Source organism: Podarcis gaigeae, assembly GCF_964106915.1.
Source record: "Podarcis gaigeae genome assembly, chromosome: 7".
NCBI classification, from domain to species: Eukaryota; Metazoa; Chordata; class Lepidosauria; order Squamata; family Lacertidae; genus Podarcis; species Podarcis gaigeae.
Window position 1 is genome coordinate 48,826,951 of NC_139683.1, and position 9,512 is coordinate 48,836,462.

The following is a 9,512-nucleotide window of genomic DNA, read 5'->3' on the forward strand; positions in this document are numbered from 1 at the left end:
TTAAAATGACTGTCTAATCAAGGAAGTTTAAATAGCTACATAGGCCTCTCAGCATAAAACAGTCTTCAATAGATAAAAATAGATAAAATGCTTGCAGGATCTCTGCTGGAAGAATATTTTAGCTGAAGCCACTCAGACCTCTGCAGCACAGGTACAACTAACGTGTCCTCTGCATGATGTCAGTGATTGAGCTGGGATATAAGGACTCCGGCAGTTAAGGTGTCCAGGGCCCAATTTTCTCTGGGCCTTGTATATTAATAAGAGAACCATGAACCTATTCTGGAAGCATATGGGCAGCCAGTGAAGATGTTTTAACAGAGGTATTACATACTGTCAGTCATCTGCCCCAATCAGCAGTCTAGCTGCTGCAGACCCTGAACTGCAGTAATCCAGTCTCAAGGTTACCAATGCATGGATTACAGTGGCTAGGTTATTCTGATCCAGGTACAGCTACAATACTTGCTTCCTTCAGAGGGAGTACATCCAAAACAGGCACCAGTCTTATCTTCCAAACCAAGGAGCACTCTACCCACAGAGCCTCTGTCTTCTCAGGATTCAAATGCTATTTATAAGGCCTCATCTAGTCCACCACTGCATTCGGGTACTGGTCCATGAGGCAAGGTGAAATGACCACTTCAGCCAGCAGGACCCACAGGGCAGCAGACCCCAATGCCAATCTTTATCCCCCCTCTCCTTGTTCCTGATGTCAATCTTTACCCTCCCTTTTTTTCCTTTGGCAATGAGGGGAGGGCACCACTTTTTGGGTTCTGCCTCAGGTGCCAAAATGTCTTGGGTTGGCCCTGAGTCCAGGACTTGCACAGCATCCTGATTCAGATGTTATGGACAAATAAAGCTGTGTGGCATCAATGTAGCGATGGCAGTATTCTCTAAAACTTATAATGACTGTTCAATTACATTGAGGATAAAATGGCACCCTTTGGCACATTTGACAGCCAAAGAACACTCCCCCAATGCTACTCCCTGGGCTTGAGTGAACAGGTAGGAATTGAACCACTGCAACACAGTGCTTCCAATACTCATCCCAGACAGTTAATCCAGGAGGATACCACGGTCAATAGTATCAAAGGCTGTTGAGAGATCAAGTAAGAGTAACAGGGTCATATTCCTCTTGATAAAGGCTATCCATAAGTGTAACCAAAGCAAATTCAGTCGTGAACACAGATTGAAGTTGATCCAGACAATCTGTGTCACCCAGAACTCATGAAGTTGGTCCACCACAATCCTCTCCACCACCTTCCACCCAAAAGGACTATTGGTGTTTGGGTCAAGGGTAGACCTTTGAAGGAACATGCACACCACAGCCTCTTTAAAGGCAGTGGGTGTCACCGCATCACACAATGAGCATTGATTGCTTTTGAAAGCTGGTGGATACACCAGAACCTCTTTCTTTTGCTGTCTCTTTATCTTCTGTCACTACTCCATTTTTAAAGATCCTTCCTTCTTGGGCCCTTGCTTCATGCCACCTTCCTTTCTTAGGCTTCCTGTTTCTTGGCTGCTGCTTGTACATCCTTTCTGTCCTCACATCTATTAAACAGTGCAAACCTTTTAAAGCGAGAGATGATGGGTTTCACATTTGCTTTGAAGTTACATTCTCAGGGCAGGCCCATAATAGTTTGCGGCTTGTGGTGAAGGACAAGACAGCAACCGTTCCCTGACAGAAGTCAACCGGAGAGACAGTCAAATCTTACTTTAACACTGGTGAAAGGAATGTGTCCTCCATCGCACCCGATGGCAGCAGGCTAGTTCAGAGGACAAAGAGCAGGTTGCATGACACACTAACCTCTGTTCTCCAAACCCTTCTTACTGTTCCTGCTCTTCCAGAGCCAGAAGAGCCAACACTATACATTGTATGTTTTAGAATTCATTCCATTTAATCCCAGATGTCTGATATCTGGTTAAGGCACTTTATACATGGTCAAGGATATTTTTTCCTTATATTCCAGATCTGAACCCTATCAATGAAAATAGGTTCCCAGTCCATTATCCAACCATCATTTTATTTGTATGCCACCTTTCCAAAGTTAAAACCATGCTCAATGTGGCTTCCAACATATAAAAAATTACACGACTACAAGCATAACAAATGTACTCATAAATACTAAACAAAATGTCAAAAGGTACAAAACCAAACTGAACAATTTCAATAATACATCAATAATAAGGTCCAAAATTAAGATAAAAAAAAACCAACAACAACCTCCACTCTCAACAAAAACCCCTAGAAAATATCCTACCCCAATAATCTGTTCAGCAGCCTCAGTTTTTGTAGCTGGAGTCAGTCTCCCAGTCTCCCAAACCAGGTGGGAAATGTCCTGCAAAGCTGGGAGCAGGTTTTCCAGGACTCAAAGCCAAGAGGGTATCTGATAAGGTTCTGGGCTCTGATAAGCTTTGTGGCAAATTGACTATGTAGAACTTCACATTTGTTGTGTAGAATAATGAAACCGAGAGACACCAGCCTCTTCTTGCTATTGTTTGGTCCCTTTAGCTCAGTATTGTCAGCAACTCTGCAGGATTTCCTATGTGCTTGACCACTCATAATAGCATTGCTCTGCACATCCCCTGAACTATATTTGGCAAATTATTAAAATGAAAACATCTCTGTTTTGAAAATGTAGCAATTTAAACAGATTTGTGACAAAATAAGCAATCATTACATACCACACCTTTAGTCATTGCATGTCACATTCTACAGCAGGATCCACTTACAAATGTAGTCCTACAGGCATGTTGCATGGATATACATGTATTAGTTCCCTGCTAGCATGAATTTAGCTCTTTGTGAGTGAGAAGAGCCTCACTCAGCTTTTGTGTAACAGAAAGGCATAAGTTCCAGTCAACAGCTCTAGTTTCTTCATGCAGTGTGACTCACAAAGACAGAGCACTGAATTATCTGGTGGAACTGATTATGTAGGACACGTTGTCTATTGTGTGCTATACAGGAAAGTAAGGGAAGCTCGACATTATAGAATCTAAAGCTGTTTAAAGACGAGGAGGAGGGGGGTTTCTGAAAGGAGAAACTCAAGCTTAATGTTCACTTTTGAATGGTCTCTCACAAAATCACTGCTCACAAGCAGAAGGTGGGAAACGAATACCAAAAATTTCAGCCAGCAGAGGCACATTTAGATGGTTATTCTAAATATTCTAGGCACAAATTGAGCCCCTCTATCATGTACATTTTCTGCAAATTTGTAAATGTTCAGTATGACACTTGATATGTGCATCATTTCTCAAGATAACATTCTCTCTGCTGCCCAGTTCTTACTAGATTTAACCAGACATCAGGGCAGGGGTGGGGGCGTCCTTCCAACAATTATTTCATATTGTCACCATTCAGGTCCAGGCTGAGAACCTGACCACAATCTTATGCCTTTAACTGTGTCTCCCAGGTCTGACAGCTGGGGCCTAATGTGGCAAGTGATTTGAGACTGTGCATTTCTGTGTCACCAACTGTCTATGCCTAGCATGCTGCATAGCATATGTAAGTAAATATTTGATGTGCTCCTCCACTCCCCTTCCCTATTTATTACTGCATGCCCATATTAAGAGCAGAGTTGGGAGACACAGCTGTAGTTAACCACAATGGTTTCATTAAATAAGGAAGGGGGGGGATGCCTGAGAAATCTGTTGATTTGTTTTTTTAAAAAACTTTCCTAACTTGCTTGTTTCCACTAAGCAATGCTTTGACATAATTTTATATATCAACATATTATGTTATCATCAGTATATAATAGTGCTACAAGTTTTACACAAACACAGCTGAACATCATGTCTCCAAATAACTTTCAAAGTATGTTGTATGTCTCTCAAACACATTAGCTGGTGTTTTCTTTATGAGTTTTAAATAAATCCATTTGCATCATATGGAATAATTGATTTGACTGTGTGTGTGTATGTATGTGTGTGTGTGTGTGTGTGTATGTGTATATATATATATATATATATATATATATATATATATATATATGATTTTTTAAAAAACAACAACACACAAGACACATTATAATTTGAATACAACATGTAAACAATCTTAATTTAAAAGACTGTGTAGGGAAATGTTTAATGTTTAATTATGTTTTTTGTATAAAGCCGCCCAGAGTGGCTGGGGCAAACCATTCAGATGGGTGGGGTACAAATAATAAAATTATTATTATCAGTGCTTTTTTTCTGGGGGTACACAGGGGTACACATACCCATAAAAATTTTGTGAATCTTTTTACTTTTGTCCATCTATTGTATTTATTTTTCCCAATTTGAACTATAAAATGGTGATTTTCTTGAGTCAAAATGAGAGTACCCCTAAACATTCTTTTTAGAAAAATGCACTGATTATTATTATTTAACTGAGCCATTACCATGATATGCAAAGAGCAATGTTGTTCCGTGAACGAAACAAGGAACAGTCAGGTAAGTTTATCTCCCCAAAAGGATTATTAGTCACGTTTATACAAGACTCGAGTTCTGGCTGCTCCAAAACTGAACTGAACAGAAGTTAGGCTACCTCAATTAAAGATACAGTATCAACACATAGCAAGCAAACACAATACAATAAATTATTTTCAGGGGCCAAACAAAGGAGTCCAAATTTGTTCCCTTAAGGCTACTATGCTGGAGTGAGTCACTTATGGCTAATTCTAAAGGAGCCAAGGTTCACAGAAGCTGTGTGTGAGAAAAGACCATATACATTTCTGATTATTTTTTAGAAGATTTTCTTGCAGGGCTTGTATATTATAGCTATAGTTGTGGTGTCTGCACACGTCTGTAAATTGTGTTAAATTTCATAATAGTAATTTTAAAAATATATATCTGAGAAATATTGTTCTCTCAAGGAAGACCTGAAGTGGGATACACTTCACATCTCAGCAAAACCAGGAAGAAATGTTTTCTGTGAGCATGTGGCAGGTGGCAAGGAAAGGTGTTGCTACCAATTAGTAACTGTGCTAAAAATGAATAATTAAAGAGAGAAGCGGCTAACACCCTTTCATCTTTATTTCTTTTTTCACATTATTGGGAATAACATCCCACCTACCTCATAATTTGCATGTGTAAGCTGGAGAAAAAATTCCAACTTAACCTTGAAATAAATTTGAATAAATAGGTAGGTGTTATCAGTTGATCAGTGGCCAGACTATAGGCTGTTATTCACTTTCCCATAATTATATGTTCATTTAAAGTTTACCACCATCTAGTAACTACAATTTCTTATGGGTTTCAATCCAGTCATCCACTGCCTGAGAGACTCATTTAATGCTCCTGAGAGACTAATTTAAGACTGCATGTATTTAGTTTTTACCGGAAGAGTAGAAGAAACACACTTTATAGAAGCTCCTAAAGGTTCTGCCCCTAAACATTTTCCTAAAGATCTACAATAAATGAATAGAGATACTTTTGTTCTTGACTTAACGCTTGTAGTTTGTTTGGGGGAAACCAGCTATGAACACTGGTTTGTCTGCAACAAAATGCCAGCCTCTGGTTTATTTTCTACCCACTGCAATGAGGGAAGGAGAGAAGAATCTGGAATCTCCTCAAGGTTTTTCCTCTCCTGTGGCATTCCAGACATATGTTTACCTCAGAAATGAATCTTAGCTACTGAAGAATACATTTCAGTTGCTGAAGAAATGCTACAGATCACCTAGAAATACAAACTGCTAAATTAAAGGAGATTTGGCCACATTAATAACTATATCATTAGAAAAAGGTACTGCAGGAGCTGCTGCTTCCACCCCGAAGCTTCACTGACAAGAGCAATGAAACCAGCTAAGCTGGTCGCCATTATACAAATATTGAAGAGATGAGAACTACAGTTTGTTGATGGCACAGGTGGTGCCTGAGGTAAAAAGGAGCAGTGAAGTTGACCTTTTTAGAAAGCAAATTTACTATGTAGTTTGTGATGGGGGGCTGCCTTTGAACTACACAAATGTCAAAGGAGATTACACAAGAAGAAGCAAAAGGCAAGGTAGTTTCTAAAAGCAGAATGGAACAAAGCACAATTAAAATCCTCTCACCTTCAGGCTGACCCTGCCATTAGGCAAAGTGACACAGATGCTTCAGGTGCCAGATGCTGGGAGTGGAGAATGGTGACAAGGTGTGTGCCATGCACAGCTTGCCTTCTGTGCCCTTAAGATAGCTTGCTGCCCTCAGATGTCTGTCCTGTCACCAGTATTAAGGTCTGAGTCAGCTGCCAGTCCAGCTGGCTTTTGTTTGTGGAATTGGAAGGGGCCACCAACTAGACCTTTGCCTCAGACAGAAAATTGCTTCAGGCCAGCCCTGTTCAGCTTTGAAAACATCCTACGGAAGTGCTAGATGTGGAATTAAAGGCTGGAATTATGTCAACCCATAATATACACCTCACCACACGGCATGTTCACTGTGCATATCTTGGCACCTTCTTGTGAATCCTCAGCTGCCAGAAACATCACAGCTTCTGTCTTCTGTTAAGCAATAAGCATCTTTATGTCTTTCTTTTAAAAGCTCATTTATAAAAGCACCTTTTAATGCATGTATTAAACTTTTTAACATGCAAAAACACAAAAGCGCCATCTTTTTAATGTACTGCAATGTAACAATAGCAATCCTAGTTTAATGCTAGAGAGATACAAAACTGCAACAACCCACACAGTGAGTGACAAGTGCTGATGTGACAATGGCCGCTTGCTGTTCTTGGCAAGTGGCCAAAGTTTATCCTACTAATACTACATATCAGTTGTAATCTTAACGTGAAAACTAGCTTCTAAGTATGTGCTGATATAATGGTCTCTCTATAACTTGCTAAATTGTCTCCAGTCCTGTCTCATCACAACTACCAACCCTTCCACTCAAGTCTGTGTTTCACAACACCTTTACACATCAACAGTATGCCACATCTGGTGATGATGGCTACTGCAGTTATGACATTGCTGATCCACAGTGCTGCGTAATTGTGACATCTTGGGTTAGCTAAGCATACCAAGGCCATGTCAACAGTTATGGTGTTACATGGGTAACCAGTGTTGTATCATATCCTTATTTACAGGTACAGGGCTGTGCCACATGTGAAACTTTCACCCCACATGGAGACCACAGCAATCACCGCATTATATCAAACAGTCAAATGCAAGGTTACTAGCAGAAACCATATCCTCCTGAAAGGAGGTGGGAAAAGAGTAGATGCCTAGAGCAAAGCCTGAATCCAAAAAACTCTGAAACTAGCTCTGTAAGCACCACAGGGTGGAGACTTTAGCATTGTCTTCTTGTCAGAGGAGTCTCACGTACATGCAGTGTTAACTGATTTCAAAATCATGGGAAGTTTCATAAGTAGCTTGTGATATGGACTTATATATCCTATGTAGGTATCATTGCGCAAGCATAAATCTTTGTATTTAAAGGATAGATAGTCACATTAACACTAAATTGAATACAAGCCATGGGAAGGGATCTGCTGTTAAAAGAAAAAGGGGAATTTAGGACAATTTAGTTTCCAGCCCAGGACAACAAACCTTCACTGCTACTGAAGTGACCCGACAGCATTTCGTCAGAACTGCTTAATCTGAAGAATCTGCAGACCTCTGTACGTGAGGTCTGTGAGCAGACCTCTGTACGTGATTGAGAATATTTGGATACTGGGGGGCTGTTTTTTTCTTTAAAGCAGCAAAACCAATTTCATTAAAACTCAAGAGCTTTTTCCTAGGAAAACAGAACATTGGCCAGAGTCCCTCTCTTGAACTGGCACCCAGTGACAGATGAGATGTTACACATCTGGTACAATATGATGCTAGCATGAATACAGTGCCATGGGGGGTGGGAATGTTTTTAACATCTCTATTAATTACTTAACACACACTCTTCTTGCTTCCAAAGCTATCAGTTGATCACAATATGTCTCAGTTGGTTTGTCAACGGCAATCTGTTATAAATGGAAGTGTTTTATTTCAGTTATGTTATTCTTTGCAAATAAATATATGAAGTCATTGCTCTCAGACAAAACAGGCTGAATAAGAATTGTATATGTATAAAGGCTGAAGGTGTCTTCTCAGTAACTCTGTGAGGAGAATAGGGAAATAGGGGTTGCCGGACATCACTCAGCACCTGTAGCCAAGTACAGTTCCCCAGGATTCTTTAGGGAAAGCCATGGCCCATGACTGTTTCAAATGTTAATATACTGCTTTAAAAGCATGGTTCAGGTGGGGCCTTATTTATTATTGTTGTTAGTTCTATATTTATATCTATCAATTTACTTTGAGATCTCTGGGCATAAGGTGATTCATAAAGTAATCAGCAGCAGCAGCAGAAGAAGAGTTTGGATTTGATATCCCGCCTTTCACTCCCTTTAAGGAGTCTCAAAGTGGCTAACATTCTCCTTTCCCTTCCTCCCCCACAACAAACACTCTGTGAGGTGAGTGGGGCTGAGAGACTTCAGAGAAGTGTGACTGGCCCAAGGTCACCCAGCAGCTGCATGTGGAGGAGTGGAGACGTGAACCCGGTTCACCAGATTACGAGACTACCGCTCTTAACCACTACACCACACTGGCTCAGCCAAATGTTTTAAAAATTAGGGTTATGTGTACACAGGCTGCCAAATGTGCCAGCACCCATAGATGACTAGGATGTCTAAATTCATTCTCTGAAAGGTGTCATATACAATGTACGCCTTGTTTTACATTTTAATCAATAAATGTAAAATTATTCTGTGTAATGCATGTTTGTCTTTTATTCATGCAAAGTATTGTATCCTCTTTGATATCAAATTACTAAGCTTTAATTTCTTAATTAATTTAGTTAAAGCAAGCTAATCAAGAAGTACAAAACCTTCAGTCAACTGGCAGCAACCTGAAGTCACGTATAGTAGCAACTTAACAAAGGAATACAGTTGGACTGCTTTCTTCAAAGTGAAAAAAGTAGGTTCTAGCTGCTTTGTAGGTCACAGAAATCATGTGGCGGTGGTAGTGGGTTGCCCTCTAATTAAATTACAGTTACGGTTGTTTACATTTTAGCCATTCCTAGGGGCTTTAGTCAAGGACCATTAAACAGAGCTTCAATTGCATTAAAATTTATATGAACGCATAATAACACAGCCTGTGACCCTGAGAGTATACCCAGCCAGTTCTTTTGAGAGAAGAGCTAAAATCATCCCTATGTATGACATTTAAATTAGACATATATCAAAGCTGGACTTGGGAACTTTTATGTAAGATGATGTAAAATAATCTTGTACATAAGATGTAAAAATCATGTAAAATCTATTTCTGATATATCATCATCAGTACAATTGCTTCTTCGAATATCTACTGTTATATTTCATACTGATGTTATGTTTGTATAAGATTTGTAGAAACTGAGATATTGAGCAGGATAAGACATGTCTTGAGTATCACTGTTACTGTCAGGTTCTATGTCTGGAAGCCATAACAAACTCCAAATATAACCAAGTAGCAGACATGTCATGAACTAACCAGGAAGATTTCTATTAAAAAACTGTAATGTTCCCATATATCAGATTTAATTCTCTAATTACAATT